Source organism: Panthera onca, chromosome C1 (assembly GCF_046562875.1).
Source record: "Panthera onca isolate mPanOnc1 chromosome C1, mPanOnc1 haplotype 2, whole genome shotgun sequence".
Taxonomy (NCBI): domain Eukaryota; kingdom Metazoa; phylum Chordata; class Mammalia; order Carnivora; family Felidae; genus Panthera; species Panthera onca.
In genome coordinates, this window is record NC_138346.1 from 140,309,748 (window position 1) to 140,331,892 (window position 22,145).

General features: G+C 41.2%; 1 long non-coding RNA gene across 2 annotated transcripts in view; it reads right to left on the reverse strand.

Moving 5' to 3' along the window:
- The window catches only part of LOC144617221 (uncharacterized), a 58,360-nt gene that overhangs the window by 20,861 nt on the left and 15,354 nt on the right, over positions 1 to 22,145 (reverse strand). The window contains exons 5-7 of one of the 2 annotated variants that reach the window (XR_013557479.2): positions 18,838 to 18,928; positions 18,202 to 18,265; positions 8,984 to 10,401 (exon numbers count right to left, since the gene is read on the reverse strand). This is a non-coding gene — a long non-coding RNA (uncharacterized LOC144617221). Of the gene's footprint in view, positions 1 to 8,983; positions 10,402 to 18,201; positions 18,266 to 18,837; positions 18,929 to 22,145 lie in introns of those variants that run through there. The other variant, XR_013557478.1, reaches the window with a different exon arrangement.

Below are 22,145 nucleotides of genomic sequence, written 5' to 3' on the forward strand. Positions count from 1 at the left end.
AAAGCCCTGCCATGATCTGTCGACAGAAAAAGGAACGGCAGCAATGTGTGCCCACAGGGGCAAAAAGAATGGAAATTTGCAACTGTAAAACCAGGAATCGAAAGCATTATAATGAGAATTCCCATAGTAACATGACTAAATCACTTCCTGTTCTGGTTTTGATGAATCACACAAGGGTATGAGTAACAATAAAGTAAATAATATTTCTTTTTATATGGTGCTTTGTTTGTAAAGACCTTTCTTACTGATAGGCTTTATTCGAAAATCAGGATCACTTGAATGAGACCCACCTTGGTTCAAATCCCAGTCAGACTCCTTATGGGTATCCAACTTTGGACAAATTTCTCAAGTGAGTGTCAGTTACCTCCCGTGTAAACAGGGTAAGAACTACCAGCAAAGGTTTAAGCGAGGATGACAGCTAAGTCCCTGGAAGGTGGTACAATAGAGATAATAATATAAGGCCATGGCCCTTGATGAATGGTAGCACCTGCTACTATTATCACATTTGACTTTTATAACAACCTGTGAGGACAGGGACTGTGAGTGTTTACCTACCAAAATGCCTGCCTCATAGTAGGCATTCAGTAAATGTTGGTTTCATGAGTAATAAATTCATAAGTGAACAAATAAAAGGAAGTAAGGCAAGATCCACTGTCCTAATCTTGTATGAGAAAAGTGAGTTTTATCTGAGGTCCCACTGCTACTAATGAGAAAAGCTGAGTAGCAAACCCAGTTTTTCTTACTCCAAGCTCAGTGCTCTTTCCTCTATTCAAGCAGTGTTCGTGACAATATTTACTCGCCTTGCTCTGGATGTTGGCATTTTATCTTCATTTTGTATGTGTGATTTGTTCTAAGTTAAGGAGTGTCTGGACTCAGCTCAGGAAGAAATTCAGTAAACAAGTTTCACGCTTATGCTGATAGCATGTGATATTTTAAATATACCTAAACTATGATAAAACGTGGAAGCACTGAATTTATATAGTGCGTATGTTTAATACAAAATAAAAATATCACCACAGAAAGAATTGCGCAAATAAATCCTCCCTGGGTTGTTGTTTTTTTTTACTTGAAGCTATTGCCTTAGAAAATTAAACATAGCCAGATAAATGTCTTTCCCAAAGGCATCATGGTAATTCCAAAGTGGCATGTTAGGTCATTTAACTAAGGTTTAGAGACTTTCTTCAACTAGCTGACATCTGGGCTGTCCACGCACCTTGCCTTTACTGTTGGAAATGTGTTCGTTGAGGCCAGCATGCCGGGAAACTTATGTGCATGTCCATAGAATCATAAAATTGCATTTTAAAATGTCAGTATGTTAGCCAACATAGTACGTGCAGAATGGAAATGATCCAGGAGCGCAGGGAAGCAATAGAGGCTTTAAGTCGGGGGAGAACTGTAAAAAGGAACAATGAGAGCAGGTAGAAGACGCTGGAAAGGAAGCCAGAGAGATTCAGGACAGGGCATTAGGACAGGACCCAGGCCCTAACCCGAGGAACTGCGCTCAGAGATGCTGCTGACCGCATGTCACAGGGCTGCCTCTAGGCAGGGGCAGAGCTAAATGCCTGTGCCCCTACAGTAAATGGAAGGAGGGTGGACTGAGAAGTCATCTGGGAGAGAAAACTTTCCAATGCAGATATGAATTACACAGTGAAGTTGCTAGAAACAGTGTAGTGCAGTGAAGGGCACTGGAGTAGGAGATTTATATTCTGTAGAGTGTTTCACAGTAGACGCTTTGGCACCAGTCATACCAGTAATTGGATTTCATATGTATTTGCTATTACTATCAATATTATTGTTGACATTTTTTTTCTCAATTACATTTTTAAATGATTATTGCTAATATATAGGATATCTATTGATTTCTTCAAATGTATATCCAGTTATTTTATTGAATGCTCCAAATGTTTCTTGCCAATGCCTCTAGGATATATCCAAACTCAACACGCTTTCAAACCAGTTATTCTTTAGAATAACTTTAGAAATGCTTTAGAAATTCTCCCACGTCTTCAGAAAAGGCATGTTCTGCCTTTTCTGTTCTGCTTCCTTTGAGTTCTTTACACTGGCTCTTCCCTCTGCTTAGAACACTGCTACCTCCATCTTCTCTCCCTCACTCTCTTTTTTTTTTTTTTTTAATATATGAAATTTATTGTCAAATTGGTTTCCATACAACACCCAGTGCTCATCCCAAAAGATGCCCTCTTCAATGCCCATCAACTACCCTCCCCTCCCTCCCATCAACCCTCAGTTTGTTCTCAGTTTTTAAGAGTCTCTTATGCTTTGGCTCTCTCCCACTCTAACCTCTCTTTTTTTTTTTCCCCTTCCCCTCCCCCATGGGTTCCTGTTAAGTTTCTCAGGATCCACATAAGAGTGAAAATACATGGTATCTGTCTTTCTCTGTATGGCTTATTTCACTCAGCATCACACTCTCCAGTTCCATCCACGTTGCTACAAAGGGCCATATTTCATTCTTTCTCATTGCCACGTAGTACTCCATTGTGTATATAAACCACAATTTCTTTATCCATTCATCAGTTGATGGACATTTAGGCTCTTTCCACAATTTGGCTATTGTTGAGAGTGCTGCTATAAACATTGGGGTACAAGTGCCCCTGTGCATCAGTACTCCTGTATCCCTTTCTCCCTCACTCCTAATAATTCTTTAGGTTTTAGGTTAAACATCATTTCTCCTGGAACATCTTTATCTCCCCTGCCACCACCCTCCACCACCACATCCACCAACAAAATCAGATTGAGCGCCTCTGCTGCGTGTTTGCATGGCAACCCTACATGTGAACATAGTTGCCTCATCGTAGAACTATTCATGCCTGATTGAAATTACTTTTTTTCAGTATTTCCCTGATAGACTATTAGGTTCTGTGAGTGTAGAAGACATGTTTACCTTTACATTTTCCCAAGCCCCTAGCATATAGGTCCCATAAGAGTAACTAAAAACTACTTAGTTACTATTCAGTTAGATGAATGAATGAATGAATGGGTCAAATCTAAATTCCTCAATATGACGTATAAGGACCTGAAGCCTGCTTACCTTTCCGGTATCTCATCTTGCCACTTAGTACAAAACCATGTACCTACCAGTCATTTTGAGTTATTTCATTTATAACATATGCTAACTCCCCAATTACCTTTCTCCAGAACACCTCCCACTCATCCTTGAGAGCTCAATTTTGTTGGCTTCCTCTCCCCACCTTTCCCTGCCCTCCCTTCTTTCCCACCTCAATTAGGTGCTCCTCTGAGGTTCTTTGCCAAGACACTCACTTAAGAACACTTCTTAAGGTTTTCTGGAGCTTTCTGCTTACTAGTTAGTATCTTCCTCTAGATTACAAACCCCCAGAGGATGTAGAACGTGTTTAATCCAGTTTCTCATTATCTTCTGGCACATAATGGGCATTTAATAGTTGTTGAATGCATAAATGAACTAAAAGTTAACTCATCTTTAAAAATATAAACAAAATGTATGGCATTGTCCAGGCCTTTCCTTCCTATTCTTTCCCACCAGGGAACTGATGAATCTTTACAGAAAATGTTAATGTTCCGATTCTGTTTGGATCCTTTACCTTTCATTATTTTTCCAAATTATCCACAGATCCTCTTCTGCATCCTATACTATCCAAAACTGGAATTGCTGTTTTCTTTCATGAGAGCTTTTATTACAACTGTAAAGACTTCTGAGCCTCTCTGTCAGCAATTGCTCAACGTTTACACTTGAAGTGTCAGGTCTTTAATAACTGTATCTCTGTAGATTTGGCACATCCTGTTCCTACCAGCTATTGTTCAGACCCACACAAGTGCTGAAATATGAGACTTCCTCTCCTTCTGTCTCTCTTCAGATGCCTGTTACCTCTTCAGCTACAAATGGAGTTTGTCCATTTCCCTGAGCCACACCTCTCTGTTGAGTCTATGTGGCCTGTATCTTAAAGGAATAGATATGCTTGTCAGTCAGTGGATTTTTCAGTATTCACAGCATTGGGATGCAAAGAGTATTATCTAGAATGAGCATAATACTTGGCATCTCACACTTTTACACTTTGTTACACACTTGGCTACAGCCACATGGGTTTAAACTATTTAATTATGTCATGCCCATTATGGATGGGTTTTGTTGCACCTTTACAAAATAAGGAGTGAGGAAGGAGTAATCAGTGCAAATCAGCCACCATTCTGGAGATGCTCTCCGAGATGCAAGGCGATGATAGGCCTGCTGTCTCATCTCTGGTACCAAAAACGTCACATAGCTTCATGTATCAGACAACATCTACCTTGGTTCCCATTGTCCCGGCCATTAGCCTGTATGTTCTGAGATAAATTCACCACTGTGCTCCTGCTCTGCTCTGAATCCCAATAAATCATATTTCCCAGATTCCTTTGAATGGTGTCAGGGATAAGTCCTCCCTGTAGCTCCAGAGAAACTAGATTTGACCAGAGAGTCCTTTTTTTCTGCTGCTGGGAGTTCCATTTCCCACCACACAGCCCACCTTCTAAATTTTGACAACATCAACCTCTTTGATTATTTCAGCCCTAGGGATGGTAGTAGTTTCCTGTTCTTCTTACTGTCTGGGATGCTACACCAACCCCTAGGTGGCTTTTGTGGAAAGCCATCATCTGTGGAAGCAATTTTCAATATTAAACTCTCTCTGTTGAAACAGTTAGAGAGCCTTATGTTTCCCTGACTGGACCCTACTTATTCATATCTGGAAAAATCCAAAATGTTCAACAAATAAATATTTTAAAGTAAATAATATTTTAAATATCTTAAATCCTTGATGTAAAATAACTATAAATCATTGATAATATTTGTCTTCTACCCCCTCAACCTGCGGTATTTATTTGGAATTCCATTTTGTGCTTTTTTAGTTAAAAATGTGAAAGAGTAATAGTTCTGGTTCATATTTTAATAAAAATCCCATTACAAATTGAAATCTTAAAATGGAAGTCACAGGATAAGTAGGAAGGAGAGTCTGAGGGCAAACTGGAAAGCCCAGACCTAAGACTATCACATCTTGTATTGGAGAACCTAAGACATTATTTCAGGTAGAAAGTTACTAGATGTTGACCAAATGGTCCTGAGCAAATTTCAAATAACTTGGACTCGGTGAAGTGGCAAAAAACTTTCATCTTTCCAAAATTTTCTGAATATTTAAGCATCTAGATGTTTTACAAGGCAAATGAATAAACAAACAAAAAGCAGAATCAGACCAGGGCACCCGGGTGGCTCAGTCAGTTAAGCATCCGACTTTGGCTCAGGTCATGATCTCAGGTTCGTGGGTTTGAGCCCGGTAACGGGCTATGTGCTGACAGTTTAGAGCCTGGAGCCTATTTCAGATTCTGTGTCTCCCTCTCTCTCTGCCCCTCCCCCACTTACACTCTGTCTCTCTCTCTCTCTTAAAAATAAATAAATATTAAAAAAATGTTTTTAAAAAAGCAGAATCAGACCTATAAATACAGAGAACAAATGGATGATGGCTGTGGAGGTGGGGGGGCAAGGGTGGGTGAATGGGCAAAATGGGTAAAGGGGAGTGGGAGATACAGGTTTTCAGTTATGGAGTATATAAGTCATGGAGATGAAAGGTACAGTGGAGGGAATATAGTCAGGGGTATTACAGTAGTGTTGTATGGTGACAGATGGTAGCTACACTTATGGTGAGCATAACATAATCTGTAAAGATGTCAAATCACGATGTTGAACACCTGAAACTAATGTAACCTTGTGTGTCAACTATTCTAAAACAATTTAAAGAATCTAGATGTTTTAAAGAAAATTCCTGTATGCTTCAAATTTTTATGTTAAAAAATTTAATCTAAATATATAAAAATATTGAATCACTATGTTGTACACCTAGAACTAATACACCATATGTATGTTAATGATGCCTTAGTAAGAAAAAATTCAATCCCTTCTGTAGATAACTTGAGGTCTTAAGTTCCTTGACAGTCTTTAAAGCATCATCATTTAAAAGGAAGTTATATTTTATATAAATTGATGTTAAAAACAGAAAGAACATTGCTGCTGACATGAAGCCAACAGCCCAATAGCTTTACAGTCCAGGGGATGCAGAACCCTAAAATTAGCAAAACATTGCTCTTTAAAATTCAGTAAAACTGCCACTTTTTACCCCACATCATATACAAACACTCAAAAGTCATCAAAGATGGAATTATCTTAAGCTCCCTATAAGAAGGCTATGACTGGGGGGGTCCCTGGGAGGCTCAGTCGGTTGAGCGTCTGACTCAGGTCGTGATCTCGAGGTTGGTGAGTTCAAGCCTCACATCAGGCTCACTGCTGTCAGCGTGGAACCCGCTTCAGATCCTCTGTCCCCACCTCTCTCTGTGCCCCTCCCTCTCTTGTGCTAGCTCTCTCAAAAATAAATAAAAACACTAAAAAAAAGAAGGCTATGACTGGAAGTCCCTTGGACACTTCAAGAGCAGAGGTATCTCATAGGAGCTCACAGTGACATAAGCATTGGAAGTTAATACTCATTCTCGCTAAAGCTTTCTCTCAGCCCTTCTGGAATAACCACCCACTTCACCATGTGCTTCCTGGGCTCTATGGCTAAATGACCACATAGTCCTTAGAGATTTCCTTTCTGAAAGTCCTTTACTAGACCTCTGACAGCAGAGGTAATCCTAGGGATAGACTTGAAGAAGGCAGGACGCTGTGGGGACAAAATGGAAGTAAGCCATCCAGGTTCCTGATCTTCTGTTCTCCGCTTCCTCCTAATATAGCCCGGACAGGTGGGACACAAAATGCAATTTTACGAAGAGCAGTGCTTGTCTGGTCTCCCCACTGGGAAACAGGCTCTTGTCTGCTGAGTCTACCAACTTCATACATTTACACTGAGAACTATCAGAAAGTGTTTCTTTTAATTCCAGTGTTTTTATTAAAAGAACTTCAAGTAAGAATGACCAAACTCTTAATATGGTTTACTAAACAACAGAAATCTACATTGCATAGACATTTCCTTTATTACATCCCAGAAAGATAATCATCCAGCCTTGTTTTCAGTGCCTCCAATGATGTGGAGCTCGCCAGCTCCCAAGCCAGCCATTTCATTGCTAGACAGTGTTAATATTTGAAAGCACTTTCTTAGGCTGAACTACATTCTCTCTCTTACTTTTAATAGCTATCATTTATAGAGTCATCGTGATGTGCCAAAGATTGTTATTTCATGCAGTACTTCTAACTAAACCTCACAGAAACCCTACAAGGTAGACATTATCCCACTTCTAGTTGTGAAAAATAAAGCTCAGAAAATTTCATTTACCTGCCTAAGATCACAACAAAGCAAGTGTTTGCACCCACTGTGGTTTTCCCTAATATTCCACACCGCCTCCAACAACAAAGAAATTAAATTCTTGGAAATGAAAACATTAACTATTAAATAAAGCGTCATCCTTTAAAGTGTCATACCTTTGGGATATTTACATATGCCCTTTCTCCACACAGCTGGAACAGTTGCTTTCAGGCAACAGAATGATGATCTATTTTTTTACTCCCAGTAAATCTGAAGGGTTTTGGAGAAACAGACAAATGTCTGGGTATTAAAATCTGTCTGTATGCAAAGATATATGAATATGAATAGGACCGCCATGTGTCTCTCTTCTCATCTATGTACAAACATAAACACACACACCCACACACATATACACATAAACACCTATGCACACAACAAGAATCAAGAAGACCTGATTTTTCATCCTTACAAGAATGACTGAGGTTTCCCCCACCCACTTACCATGGGCGAGAGCCAAAGTGAACCGCAATGGCGGTGGTAGGTGGGAAATGACGAAGCAGAGGGGCAAGGGGAGGGGGAAGCACTTCAAATGTGAGGCTCTTATAAACCAACCCACTGCCAGGTGCAGCTTCCTGAAGAACCCAACAGTGCCCCACCCCACAGAGCTCACAAGGTCTGGGGGGAGTACGTAAGGCTGAATAAGGCCAGATCCTTGCCACTAAGGAAGTCATGATCTAGTGGGAAAACACCAATAAATAACTCTACCGGAGGCATGCACTCTACAATTAACATCTTTAGTCCCTGTTAACCACAGAGTGCCCTCAGCAGTGTGGTTGGAAGCAAGGAGGTTGGGTTTGAAAGCCGGCTCTACCAGTGGGGACTACTGCTGACCCCACTCTGCTACCAAGCTATGGTTCCTACACTTGGTACTCCTTGTAAACTGACTCTTAATACAATTAGGGGGTCTGAATGGCGGTCAAGATGATCATGTTGAGGGGATCTGAATGGAGGTCAAGAAGATCACCAGGTGGGTGATTTCTAGCTACATGGCTGTTATTTTACATATTATCAGTAGCAAAATCATAATATGTATCACAGTCTTTCTCAGTCTTCAAACCCATGTAACTTCCAAAAGTTCAGCATTTACCCAAAACCCTGAACAACATAAAGGTCATAAACTTATAAGGCTAGTGTGACAAACCGTCTCTTTCTGCCTGGGACCAAGAGGCTTCCCAGGATGTGGGAACATCAGTGCTAAAACTGGGACCCTCTTGGGGTGCCTGGGTGGCTCAGTCGGTTAAGCGTCCGACTTCGGCTCAGGTCATGATCTCGCGGTCCGTGAGTTCGAGCCCCGCGTTGGGCTCTGTGCTGACAGCTCAGAGTCTGGAGCCTGTTTCAGATTCTGTGTCTCCCTCTCTCTCTGACCCTCCCCCATTCATGCTCTGTCTCTCTCTATCTCAAAAATAAATAAATAAACGTTAAAAAAAATTTTTTTTAAATAAAAAAAAATTAAAAAATAAAAAACTGGGACCCTCTTGGGCAAAACCAAACAGTTGGTTAACCTGACACGGCCGTCTCTAAATTTCACAGCGGACCCAGGTCTTCTGGGGGCACTGATCCACACCTCCCATTCAATAGGCTTAGGAAAGGCGACAAGGGACCCTACTCAGGCACACTCAGAAACAAACCAACCAATCAAATAAGAGGGAAATGGAAGAGGCGGGTAATCTGGGTGCCAGGGGACACCTCAGAAGGAACATTTATTGCCAGTGCCCTCCCACACACAGAAGAGAGAGCCCTGTCATGGGAACTGATTGATGTGCTGACATTCCCTGAGCTTCAATATACAGCAGCAATACATTTTTACGAAGCTACAACCTTCTCCTCGAGAAGGAAAATACAATAGTAAATTACTGAACATTTAAGCGTATATATCAATTCTAGGGCTCAGTTTTGTGTCCAGAGTACACTGCAAAGGCAAATTCAATAACTGTCAAAGACGAATATATACATATTCATTCCTTCAGCAACGTCTGCTGAAGGCCTACTACACACAAGTCTCCTCGCGGGCTCTGGGGACCCGCAGGGATGCGAAGGACTCCGCTCTTTTCTGTCAGGCATCTTATTGAAATCCTCCACCGTGTTCATAATCTCCACTTCCTAGTTTGGGGCTATTCTAATCTATATAGACTTGTTCTCCAGGGCTTGGGCCATGCACAGAAAACATTCAGTAATTCAATTGCCTCACTTACCATGGCTCCCCTAAGAAGAGCCATAGCCAACGAATTTTTAATGCATCCAGCTTACGTTTTCTTCTTTGGGAGCTTATTTCTGTCCACCAGCATAGCTTGGGCATCAGGTTACCGCAGAGATGTATTAAAGACAAATGAAGAGGGAAAGCCCGACAGGAAGAAAATTATTGTTGTAGCCATTACCTACCTACCATTTCTTGTACTGCATCAGTACGGGAACCACCCCGCCCCCCTCCTGATTCATTATCATTACCTCAGCCCTAAGGTCTTCACGCCTTTCTTCTGCACCCGGTGGAGCAACCACCCTCTGCGAAATCAGACAGGGAAACACAGGCGGACCCAACCCCACTGAGCAGAATAACACATTCCTGTCTGTAATCTGACATCGCCCTCTTTTCAGCTAAACTCAGACACCACTCCATTGTTTTAGCTGATGATGCCTGACAGGGCAGATGACTGAGGCAGGTGACAGACAGGGTTTCAATAGAGAGAGAAGCCTGCGTAAGCCCCGGCCTGTCTGCTCCAGTAAATCTCAGGTTTTATCAGCTGGGTGCAACTGGCTCATTTCGCCCAGATCGGTGGCAGTCCATCTCTGTACAGCCCCTTGTCAGGGACAGCCTTCAGGTGCCTCGGCCCGCCAGGTCTGACGGGAGTCCAACCTGGTGTGAACAAGGATTAGCCCGGAGGGCTGCGCCAGACTCCCTTTCCGCGCGCCGCGGGGCGGAGACACGAGGAACTGAAACCGGGTAAACTTGCCCGCGCGTCCCTCCGCCGCCGCCGCCGGCTCATTTGCATCTGAATAAACACGAGCGCTGACCCGGCGGCTCTGGCGCCAAGAACGTGGCCCGCGCCCCCGCCAGGAGGGAGGTTTCAACGTCGTCCTGGCAAAACCGGACGGCCTGTCAGAAACATGAAAACGGCTTTTGAAATCTGCATGTCTGGAGGAAGGCATAAAATATTCATGCCTCAGATTAAAATATTTTATTGAATTAATATTGATTTACGATTAATTTTTAAATAGATTCATATTTCATGAGGCGCTCACGATGAGCCCACCAATTGGGCCTCAGTGAGTGAAACCAATTACACAAATCGTTAAGGAAGCGACCAAGAAAGCAAGTCTTCGATGCCTGGGAGGAGACAAAAAGAACGTGAAAGTCTGGCTTTATGATAAAATACACAGAGTATCTATACAGTGACTGGAAAAGAAATCTCATCTCCCTGCTCGCTTTGATACAGCTTTTTCTTTTTAATGCATGCCAGCGGGGCATCCCCCTGTCAATTTTTTTTTTTTTTTTTTTTAGAAAGATATCTATGTTTGGCCTCACATTTGAAAACTTCACCGCAGTGACATTTTTTTTTTTCAAAATTGCAATTAATTCTCCCCTTCCGAGAGGAAACTATAATAATAATAGCAACCAAAAAGGGAAGCTTCGTTAAGAGCTTCCTCTCTCCACCATTGGGCAAAGCCTTTCAGAAAAGTGCTGACAGCTGAAAACAAAAGACATTGATTGCTGCACCCAATTAGCATCTTCAGACACAAAGCAATGGCGGGTAAGATGAGGGTCCCCGAGCGCTTTTGAACGTGTTCTATTTCAATCGGAGCCCGGGGAAATTAACTTTTCCCCCTCAGCTCTCCCACCAGGCTTCCCAGAATCATACCTGTATTTTTGTCTGAACATTCAGATAGCCATCGTTTCAGCGAGACCCCTTTTGGTAAAGAAAATGTTTTTTAATTTATACAAGATATTTTTACAGCCTAAGTAACAGACCCAGTTCATCTTTATTCATCCTTCTTTTCTTTTTATGTCTCATTCATGTCTTCCTTTTCTTATTCAACCATTCTAAATTGGGCCATCCTTGTTTGGCTTATTATAGTCAGGCCCTTTCGCACAAAGCACCAGTATGTAAAGTTATAGGACAAAATAAGGATTATTCTTCACTTTGTGATGAAGGGTTTTAATGTGAGCGTGAGGATTTGAAAAGGCATGGGGAATCTGCAGGAGATGCTAGACTGGGTTAGAATAGCCACATGGGGCTAAGATGATGCCCAGGGTCTCCTAATTAGATAAAGCCATTGTTTAGATTCAGACAATACCTGTTTACAGTTCAATAAACAACTTGTCACAGTTGCTTGCTCAAAGCAGACCTAGATGTCAGTGCAAACAGTTAGTACAGAGGTAGTGGAATAAATTGGTCTCCTGAGTAAATAAATTGAGCAGCAATGTGAAACAGCCTCATCAGTACTGAGGAAGATAATCATTTATAAAGGTTTAAAATGGCGTTTCATAAGTATTGACATTTAGAGAAATGTCTTTCCCCATCTAAATGCCTACCCCCACCTTTTCCTATTTTCAGCAGCCACTAAAAAAGAAAAACAGTAATAAAATAAAAAGAGAGAATAAAGTATGTCTGGGGTCATTCCATCAAAGTTGTATAATGCTTTGTATATAAAATTTAATAAGTACTCAAAAGATGCCTGGTTTTGATTCTAAATTAAGGGAAAGTATGGCACCTGCCTTCAAGGATTTTCCATTCTGTCATCGCAAAGTGGAACCAGACAAAAACCGGTAAGACAGTGGAAAGGTCATTTGGCCAAACATGCAGGTTTGTTGTTACTGTTGTTGTTTCTTGCTGATGAGCAACTGAGTGATGAAGGGAAATGCAGTAAAAGAAAGAACAGAGCCGAGGTACTTAGAAACTGTCGTCAGGGAGATGAAGCAAGGGAAGCAGGAAGAAGAAATGAGGTGACACCATTTGGTGACTTCTTTTATGAGGATAATGACTGCACATAGTGGCATTCCCTTTCCCAAAGATCTTTGAAAAAAGTGTCTGTACTGGGAGATGTAACTAAAGAACTGAATGTAAGGCTTTGCAACAAATTGCTATACATACAAAAAGAGAAATCACAGAGACCCTGCTGGAGACCCCCATGCACACGTAAACACTAGGAAGCAGAATGGCAAATTCCAATTCTTTAGAAGTTGTAAGAAAACAAGGCATTAACATTTACTGGCTGCCATCTTTAAACTCTTCCTGTAATATACAATGTACACCAGCCCACAATAGGACCAGAAGGGGAACAAGAAGCCTTGCTCCCACCACATTCTCCCTTCCCTTCCTTTCTTCCTTCCTTCCTGCCTTCCTTCTTTTTTTAAATCTGACCATTAGGCACCACCCCACAGAGCCTAAGTGAAAGAGCTCTTGCCCTAAAAATGGTAGAGGGCATGTCCCCTTTTAGACTAATTTAACCATCTCAGCATTTCATTTAAGTGTCCTCAATTCTGCCACCACGAATAATGTTTATTTGCCTTTAACACAGAATTTTTAAATCTTGCACTTGGAGTCTACAGCAACAGAAGCCTTTTTCTGAACCAAGAAGAAAAAACTAGAATGCAGTCAATACTATTATAAACCTCAATGATCCTTTCTGGAGATGAATATTTAACATCTGCCCTGTAACTCACACTCCCTGTATTCCTGGCTCTTTACAACCACACCTGCTCTTTCAAATGGAGTCCCCAAACTGACTGTAAGACTTCTTTCCCTAGCATTATGTTGTGGTCACAGGCCTGAGAGCACATCATGCCAGGATTACTGCTGACCTGCCCTCTGTGGAAATCTGAGCTCAGTGGTGCCTTTATAAAATGTTAGCTTTCAAGGCTACTCTAGACAAAATTGGCAGTGGATGTAGTGTTTCACCTCTATTCCCAGCGTCCATGTTCTGAGACAAAATCTCATTTACCCCATACTTCTCTGAAGGGCCCAGTGCTCTTTTAAAACCTCTCCTTGGGCAGGCACAGCAATGCAGAGAGCAAAGGGAAGGAGTTGGGATGAGAACACCCAGGTTCGGGTCCCATCTCTCTCTGGCTGCATAACCTTGTCCAAGCCACTTAACCTCTTCAGAGCCATTCCTCGGTTGTAAAATAGGGATAATAAAATCACTTACTTCCCAAGGAGGGTATACATGCTGCAGCTACAAACAAACAAATTGAAGTATGTTGAAACTTCAGGGGCCAATCAGGTGCTATTTCCACAAAACGTTGTTCATTCACTCAAAAATATAACTGAATACCTACTATATTTAAGACTGGATACAGTGATGAATATGGTGGGTCCCCTGTGCTTGGAGACAGAGTCTAACAGAGAATGTCATGGAAAGCATACTTTGAATAGCATAAGATTAGAACCATAATAGAGTATTAAGAAGTGTTATGGAGCCACAGGTATGGAAGCAACTAAATATTTTGGAGGCAAGTCATGGAAACTTTGTTATTATTTATTTAATGTTTATTTTTGAGAGAGAGAGAGAGAAAACACAAGAAGGGGAGGAGCAGAGAGAGGTGACAAAGGATTCAAAGCAGGCTCTGTGCTGACAGCAGGTGGCCTGATGTGAGTCTCAAACTCAGGAACTGCAAGATCATGACCTGAGCTGAAGTCAGTCACTTAACCGACTGAGCTACCCAAGCGCCCCAAAACTTTATTATTATAGTGCATATATATAATAGGCAAATGTTAAGCCCTACCACTTAACAGGGCAGAATAGATTTTAACTCTAGTTAGTCTGAAACTCAAGAAATAGAATTCTAATACTTCAATATTGAGTCTTAACCCGCAATCAGAGGAGGTGGAAAAGCACCACCAGGGCCTAGTCAGCTCCTGCTCAGGGCCTCCAAGTCACATGGACATGATCACTGCAGTTAAGGTAGACTCCCTGCTTGTAACCATGGAAGTGAATGGTTAGAACCACCTTAAGTCATTTTATACCATTTATTCAGCTGCATTTTTTGGATCTTGATTCAAATACATTAACTGAAAAAAGTCTACTTTAGATGATGAGCCTATTTCTGGTTTAAAGGTTTGGGAAGTCCTGCGGGGACAGTGTTGAGCAGACTCTTCCCCAGCCCACCCTCGTGTTGCTACCGATCCCCAATCTTGTCTCCTCTACAAACACCTTCTGAATGAGATTACCAGTGCCCACTGGCGGATGCTATGTATGGATCTCTAGCTGGACCACACAGACAACTCCAAAACCAGACTTCCTGTCAAGACTGACAACTGCTCTCCTCCTAAGTTTCTTGTCTCTGTAGAAGATACCACCACTTTCTCCTTTACTCAAGCAAGAAAGCAAGAATTTCTTCTTTTCTTCTCTCTTCATCTCACCTCCCTCCGCTAACTGTGTCAACCCTGTGTCCTTACCATTTTTCATACCTATACCATCCTCTCCTTCCCCCTTTGATTGCCAGAGTTCAGCTGCGTCACCCTTTATCTCAGTTTGGAAATAGCCCCCTAACTGTCTCCCCGTGTCTAACCTCACTTCCTGTAATTCATTCTCCAAATGCTACCAAAGTGATAGTGATCTTTAAAAGCTAAGAAAGACCATGTATCCCTCTTTCTTAAAATCCTTCAAAGGCTCTCCATAGTTTACAGAACAAAGAGCAAAATTCTTAAAATGACATAGAAGACCCTAAATTATCTGTCCTCACAGTTGTCTTGACCTCACAATTCTTACAACTCTGACTCTTCTATGTGGTTTCATAACTCCCTGCCTTTGCTCTTACTGAATCCCTTTGCCTGAGAAGTCTGCCTCCTGTCTTCAACCTCCTGTCCAAACACCTACTCATTTGCCAAGACTCATTCAGTCACCCTCTTCTCTAGGAATTCTTTATCTTACCAGAACTTTGAGATAGAATTGACCACCCCTTCCTTTAGGCCCTCCCCCTGCACTTTGCCCAGATATCAAAAACATGTCTCCCTCCTCCTGGAAATAAAACTCCCAGTGACAAGGTCCATAATCAGTTAATTTTGTATAGCCAGTACCTGGCACAGTATCTGACATGTTTGGCACTCAACTGATGTTGTGTGAATGAACGAATAAAATGTGCAACCCGTTCTGTGAAAAAGGTCACAAAAGCCTAAAAAAGTGACTTGCATATAGTAAGCAGTCAATAAATATTTGTTGAATGAATGAATGAACGAATCCTTTCATATTTTGCCATTGAACTGGAGATCTTGTCACTGTCTTTTATGTAGTCCTTCTCCATATATATTTTTTGTCTAAAATAACGATGCGCAAAGTAGGCTAAAGCAGGGCATATTATGCCACTATCAAATGCCGACATAGATTGGAGATGACCTTGCTGGCTAATTATTTCATTACTGAGAGCTCCTTGAGGGCTTCCTTCTTAGTGTCAACCTCCTCAAATATATTCCTAAGGACTCAAAAAAAACCAAACAAAACCCCCCCCCCAAAAAACAAAAACCCACCCAACTGCTTTGTTTTTCCACTCAACTGCTAAACAACAACCAAACCAGAGCAGGAAAAATTATACTACCCCAGGGAGAAAACATCATACAAATTCTACTTCTAGTATGTTTAGATCTCTGAGATTTATATAAAAATTCAGGGTTAACCTTATGAGTGTACAGAAAAGACATACTTTCTAGAGGTGTGATGAATTGTCAAATATTTACTACTACTGGCACACTAGAATGCTGAAATTTCTATTACAAAATGATAACCTTTGGCTTCTCGATCTTTAACAGAACATTTTTAAAATGTAGATACTCCTGGGTAGAAGCAGGGTTGGTAGGTAGCCTGTGTACATGATCAATAAGGAGAGGGTGGTTGTTTGTGAATGGCAATGGTTTTTATTATTCAGTGCTAGTAAATTACCAGATGTTAAATATATTGCCTATACTGCAGTCAGGAAGGAATCCCACCCTGAGCCTCATTTTCCTAGATTTAGATTGAAAGGGCTTTATAGATCATCTAGTCTCCCCCATATTATGTTTAAGAGATTGATTTTTTCATGCATGTACTTATACATTTTTTCATTCAGCCAATCTTTGCCAAAGGCCTACTATGTGCCAAGCACTTCTCAAGGAACTCGAGACACAGGAATGAACAAAACAGACAAAAATCCAAGACCTCATATAGCTTACATTATATTGGGGAGAGATAGACAATCAACAATATATCAGTAAAATGTATTTTTTCTTGGCTTCTCGGGTTTGCCAAATAGTGATTAATGAATAAAAATAAAATTGGGAAGAGGGAGAGAACATGTGAGGCAGAAAGTGAAGGTGGCTTCCAATTTAATTTCAGCGATCAGGAGGTCATCACTGAGAGGATAACATTTGAGAGAAGACTGGTGGTGGGTCGGAGCAAAGATTGCAAATACCAGAGCAAGAGGGGTTTTCCAGGTAGAGGGAAAAGCTAATCCAAATATCATGAGAGAGGAATTCATATGATTTGTTAAAAGAAAAGAACAAAGAGAACAGTGTGTTTCGTCTCGAGAGAACAAAGGGAAGAGAAGTAGAAGATGAGATCAGAGGACGAGTGAGGGACTCCAGTCATCACAGAACCCTGGGGGACATTTTCAAGATAGGTTTAGGCTGGGGCTCCTGGGTGGCTCAGTCAGGTAAGCGTCCAACTTCGGCTCAAGTCATGATCTCACGGTTTGTGGGTTTGAGCCCTGCATCAGGCTCAGTGTTGACAGCTCAGAGCCTGGAGCCTGCTTTGGATTCTGTCACCCTCTCTGTCTGCTCTTCCCTCACTTGTGCTCCGTATCTCTCTCTCTCTCTCCCTCTTAAAAATAAATAAACATTAAGAAAAATAGGCTGAGTGAGATGAGAAGCAATTGGAGGGTTTGAGCAGAAGAGTGCCATGCTTGGACTGACTGTACATGTAAAGGACCATGCTGCTGCTATGTTGAGAAGAGACTGAACTGGGCAAAGACAGAAGCAGATAAACCATGCAGGAGTCTGTTGCACTGATTAAGGTGAGAGGAGACAGCAGTGTGGATGAGTGGTAGTGGTAGTGGATGGTGAGACGTAGACAGATTCTGGATACATTTTGATAGCGGAGCCAATAGGATTGGCTAACATACTGATTATGAGGATTGCAAGAAAGAAAAGAGACAAGAATAGCTCTGATTTAGGGGCACCTGGGTGGCTCAGCTGGTTAAGTGTCTGACTTCAGCTCAGGTCCTGATCTCACAGCTCTTGAGTTGGAGCCCTGTGTCGGGTTCTGTGCTAACAGCTCAGAGCTGGGAGATTCTGGGTCTCCGTTTCTCTCTGTCCCTTCCCCTCCCCCCCACTCTCAAAAACAAACATTAGAAAAAACGAAAAGCTCAGGTTTCTGGCCTGAGCAACTGGGAGGATGGTGTTTTCATGAAGTGAAGTGGAAAGATTGAGGGTAGTGTGTATTTTGGGGAAGGGAGTGCAATGATCAGGAGCTAGTCAAGGCATTTTAAGTGAGAAGTACCTAGTGGACATCCAAAGAGAGGAGTTGATTATTTAAATGAGAAAATGTATAAACAGGGAAGCTGTGAATTATATCAGGTCATCCAATCACAAAGGCACCATCAGAGTGGGACATAAAATCGCACCCTGGAGGGAAGAAATAGAACTCTAAAGGGAAAAGAAAGACTGAGACAATGACAGATTCTGCCTTCCTCATTGTTTGGCCAGGAAGTGAGTGGCCAGACCAAACTGAAGTCTCATAAACCACGAGCAAAACTGCAAAATGTCATTCAATTGCTAGTTTCTACTGTGCATTTTTCCATTAAGTTCCTGATAGTGTCTACTAAATTTATTTTAACATGGAACATTCTTTAAGGGTTGTGCGATGAGAATGTAAAGGGAGAATGGTATAAGCGAAGATGGCAGAAATCTATTTGAACTCTTTTACTCACATGGACTGCAGACACTCCTTGCATATCAAATGCCAGAGCAACTTAGCGTCCCTGGTGGCAGCTCCTAGAATTTAGATTGGGAACAAAACCTGTTCAGGATATGAAACAACTGGGATATGATATGGTGTTGGGCAAAGTGAACGGGAAGAACTTTCACATTTCGGGTTAATTGTTCAAAAAATATTTGGGAAGGGGCAAGATTCTGAACTACTCATGCAATGACAATATTCTTTTGCAGAGATCTAAAACAGTGCCCAATTCATAATCTTATCTAGAGCTGTGAACTTTCAAGGGGTCATTTGGTTCAGCTCTGGCCTGGAAAAAACCTTACAGGACAACTATAAACTGGGAAATATTTACCATATTTGCCAGCAGAACACGCAAAAGGGGAAGAAAGACAAGTTGGACCATTATTGGTGACATGATGGAGACGTCTAGATATCCAACCTATGTATACCATCAATTTGCAAATGGCTACTGGGGTTCTGAAATTGATGAAGTTCTCAAATGATTTCCACTTTTCAAGCTTTTATCCTATTAAAAGCCATCTACCACAAATCTGCTTAAGTACTTTTAAAATACAGAGTATCAAAAAAAATACAGAGTACCCAATTCATACAGCCACCAGCCACTTACTGGGAAGAGGTTATGCAGGGATCTGGACCAGATATGATGGTTTTCATAGTTCATTGTGAAGAATTAAGAAGGGCGATTTGAGACATAGTACCTGCAAGAAAAACATAAGCCCAAATCAGGCTATGCCAGTTAGTTACCTGTTATCTCTCAGTGCCAAGTCAACCCATCCTCTCTGCTTCTTTGCACTATATTTTCAATATTCCCTTGCCAGATGGATTCCTGTTAGTTTCTGTCAGTGAAAGAGACTAGTGTGAAATTGAAAGACAGGAGGAGGGAAGAATGAACTCTTTTTCTATTTACAGTTCCTATAAGTTTTCCTCTAGCAGCAGAAAACAAATACCATACCAACATTGCTTCAGCCCCTCAGGGCTGGCTGTGCCCCTCCAGCAACAGAGTACCAGCGACACCATGCACTTTTCAGAAAGCATGAGTGTCTCCCCCAGAGAGCTGAACAATAGTCACAGGGTAGCCTCCTTAGAGATCCACACAGCAGCCACATGGTATTCATCACTCAAAGCGCCAGCCACACAGACCAGTCCTCTGAGCCACTACATATACCAGCGCCCTTTTGTTCCTTCAACACCAAGAGTAGTAGCTACTTTCACACATACTAATATTGGACTTAACCTTCGCATTCCTTTTCTGCTCTTTAAGGAATTAGAGGTATTAGAAAGGTATTAGAAAATACTGGTGAGTGGTGGTTTTAAAATATGTCACAAATTTTTCAACACTGTTATCTCTAAAGGGTGGATCCTAATTCCCCTCCCCTTGATTGTGGGCTGGACTTAGCGACTTGCTTCAGATGAGTACACTATGACAGACACGATGGTGTATGGCTAGGTCATCAAAGGTATCACAGCTTCATCCTGCTCTCTCTCTTAGATCACTGCCTGAGAGAAGCCAACTGCTCTGTCATGAGGACACTCAAACAGCCTTGTGGGGAGGCCCACGTGGTGAGAAACTGACACTTTTTGCCAACTGCCAGCAAGAAGCGGAGGTCTTCCTGCCAATAGCTACATGAGTGCGCCATCTTGGAAGCGGATCCTCCACCTTCAGCCAAGCCTTCAGATAACTGCAATGCCATCTCACAGTTCGACTGCAATCTCATAAGGGATCCTAGGTTTCTCCTGGATTCCTGAACCTCAGAAGCTCTGTGAGATAATAACTGTATTATTGCTGTTTCAAGTTATTAAATTTTGAGGTAACTGGTTTATTGGTTACAACACATAATTAAAATACCAAGTAACCAATTCCTTATATTAAAGTTCTCCATGTGAAATATCTGTTGTTGGCTCTTGATTGATAGAAGACTTGGTAGCATGAGTGGACCCAGGAAGCTGACCCTCAAAGATAGGATTCTATAATTGGGTTATTTACCTCTTTAGCTTTACAATTTAGCGTGAAATCTCGTTGCCAATGACAAATGGGATGCTGGTAATCTGTAACAGGCAACAATAGCAAAATGACTTAAATTATGGCTGTGGCTTCTTGGGATGAATTTCCTACGGAAGGCAAGGCTTTGAGTAACAAAGTAGCTGAAGTCCTTGACAGTTACAGTAGTAAATGTAATTATAAGAACTGGGAACGAGCTTTCTCTCTGCCATCAAGTCACAGAAGACCAGGAAGTATCATTAGTAGCCATGAAAGAACCTCTTATTTCTTGGATTCATAAGGCAGGTATGACTAATCAAAATATAATTTTGCGAGTTACATAATTACAATATGAGATGAATTAACAGACAGAGTTTCTTATGTAAAAATTTAGGAATTGTTTAGAAGGAATGAATGCCTGAACTTGGAAGGAGGAAATTTTTTTCAACTTAGACAGAGTTGAGTATTTTTAATCTGATATCTCTGAGCCTCACTTGCCATCAGAAGCAGCTCCTTAGGTTCTGAGGTGCATAGCCTTACCTTTCCTGAAGACTCTATAAGCTCCTCTATGGCTGATGCCTTCAAAGAGGATGTGTATTCTCCTCATCATCTCTCACTGCCTCAAGACCTGCAACTAGAGTTGTGTCTCAACACAGTCCATGGAGGCAAGTGCCAAGTCACATGTGGGAGAAGAGAGTTCATATTCCAAAATAATAGCAAGATTTTTGCAAAGAGACATTGGCAGAAACTTAGAGGATGACCATGGGAGTAGATTCTATACATATTAGACCAAGGAGGGTAACACATAATATTGGATGAAGTCAAGTATATTATTATGGTTTAACTTAATAGAGAATGAGGTAAATGTGAGGAGTTTCAACAGTTGGCTTGGATGATTACTGAAACATGGACCTAATTCAATCAGGATGAGATGCCAGAACTTCCTTGGCATAAAATAGAAGAAAAGACCAAAAGGCTTAGAAAGATAGGAACCCTGGAGTAAACCTGAATATCCACACAAACATGTCCCTTGAGAGTCCAGAGTACTCCCTCTTCCCTTAAGTGTTGAGAAATGCATTAATGATGTGGCCACTATATGCTTAGAAGAGCTTTATGGTGGATGGCTGTCTTTCATAAGCTAGGGATAATGGTGAGAAAAGCCACAACTGAAATGGGCTTTCTGATTTTAAAGTGGATAGTGAAATTCTGGAATGTTAGGGGCCAACTTAACCTCTAAAGGCAAGGTTTGCATAATTACCATAATAAACAATTATATTTGACCTGCAGGTATCTGCAGTAAGGCTTATTGATCACAGTGTTTCAATAAGACAAATAGGTAGCCCACTAAATAATTATATATATATATATATATATATATATATATATATATATTTATGTATATTATATATTATACATATATATGTATATATGTATATGTATATACATATAGTATATATATACATATATATTATATGTATATTAATATATCTATAGTAAGTATAGATTATATCATAATTATAATTAAAAATTCTAGCCCATCGTTTCTCGGCCTTTTGGCTAGGATCAAGTATAAAAATTCTAGCCCAAGTGAGCAGAAATCTATCTGGGATCACCACAATGGTGAAGCACCTCTTCTCCCCCAGTGCAGCCCTAACCAGGTTCATAAACTCAGAGTACAGGGGCTTTATCCAGAATCACCATAATTATATTCTGAAATATTTTCTAAGCCTTCCAAAAGGTGCTTATATATAGGGTGATCACGCTCAGGGAAAAGGAAAACATCCGGTCCTATCTCAAGATTACTAGATTCTAGCTCTCTTGATTTATACTGCCACTGTGGTCCACTGGTCAATGTGGGGCTTATGGAGGTCAACTGATAAAGTGGATTTGGGGGCCTATATTTATATCCCCAGACCTTGCATATATAAATTGAATAG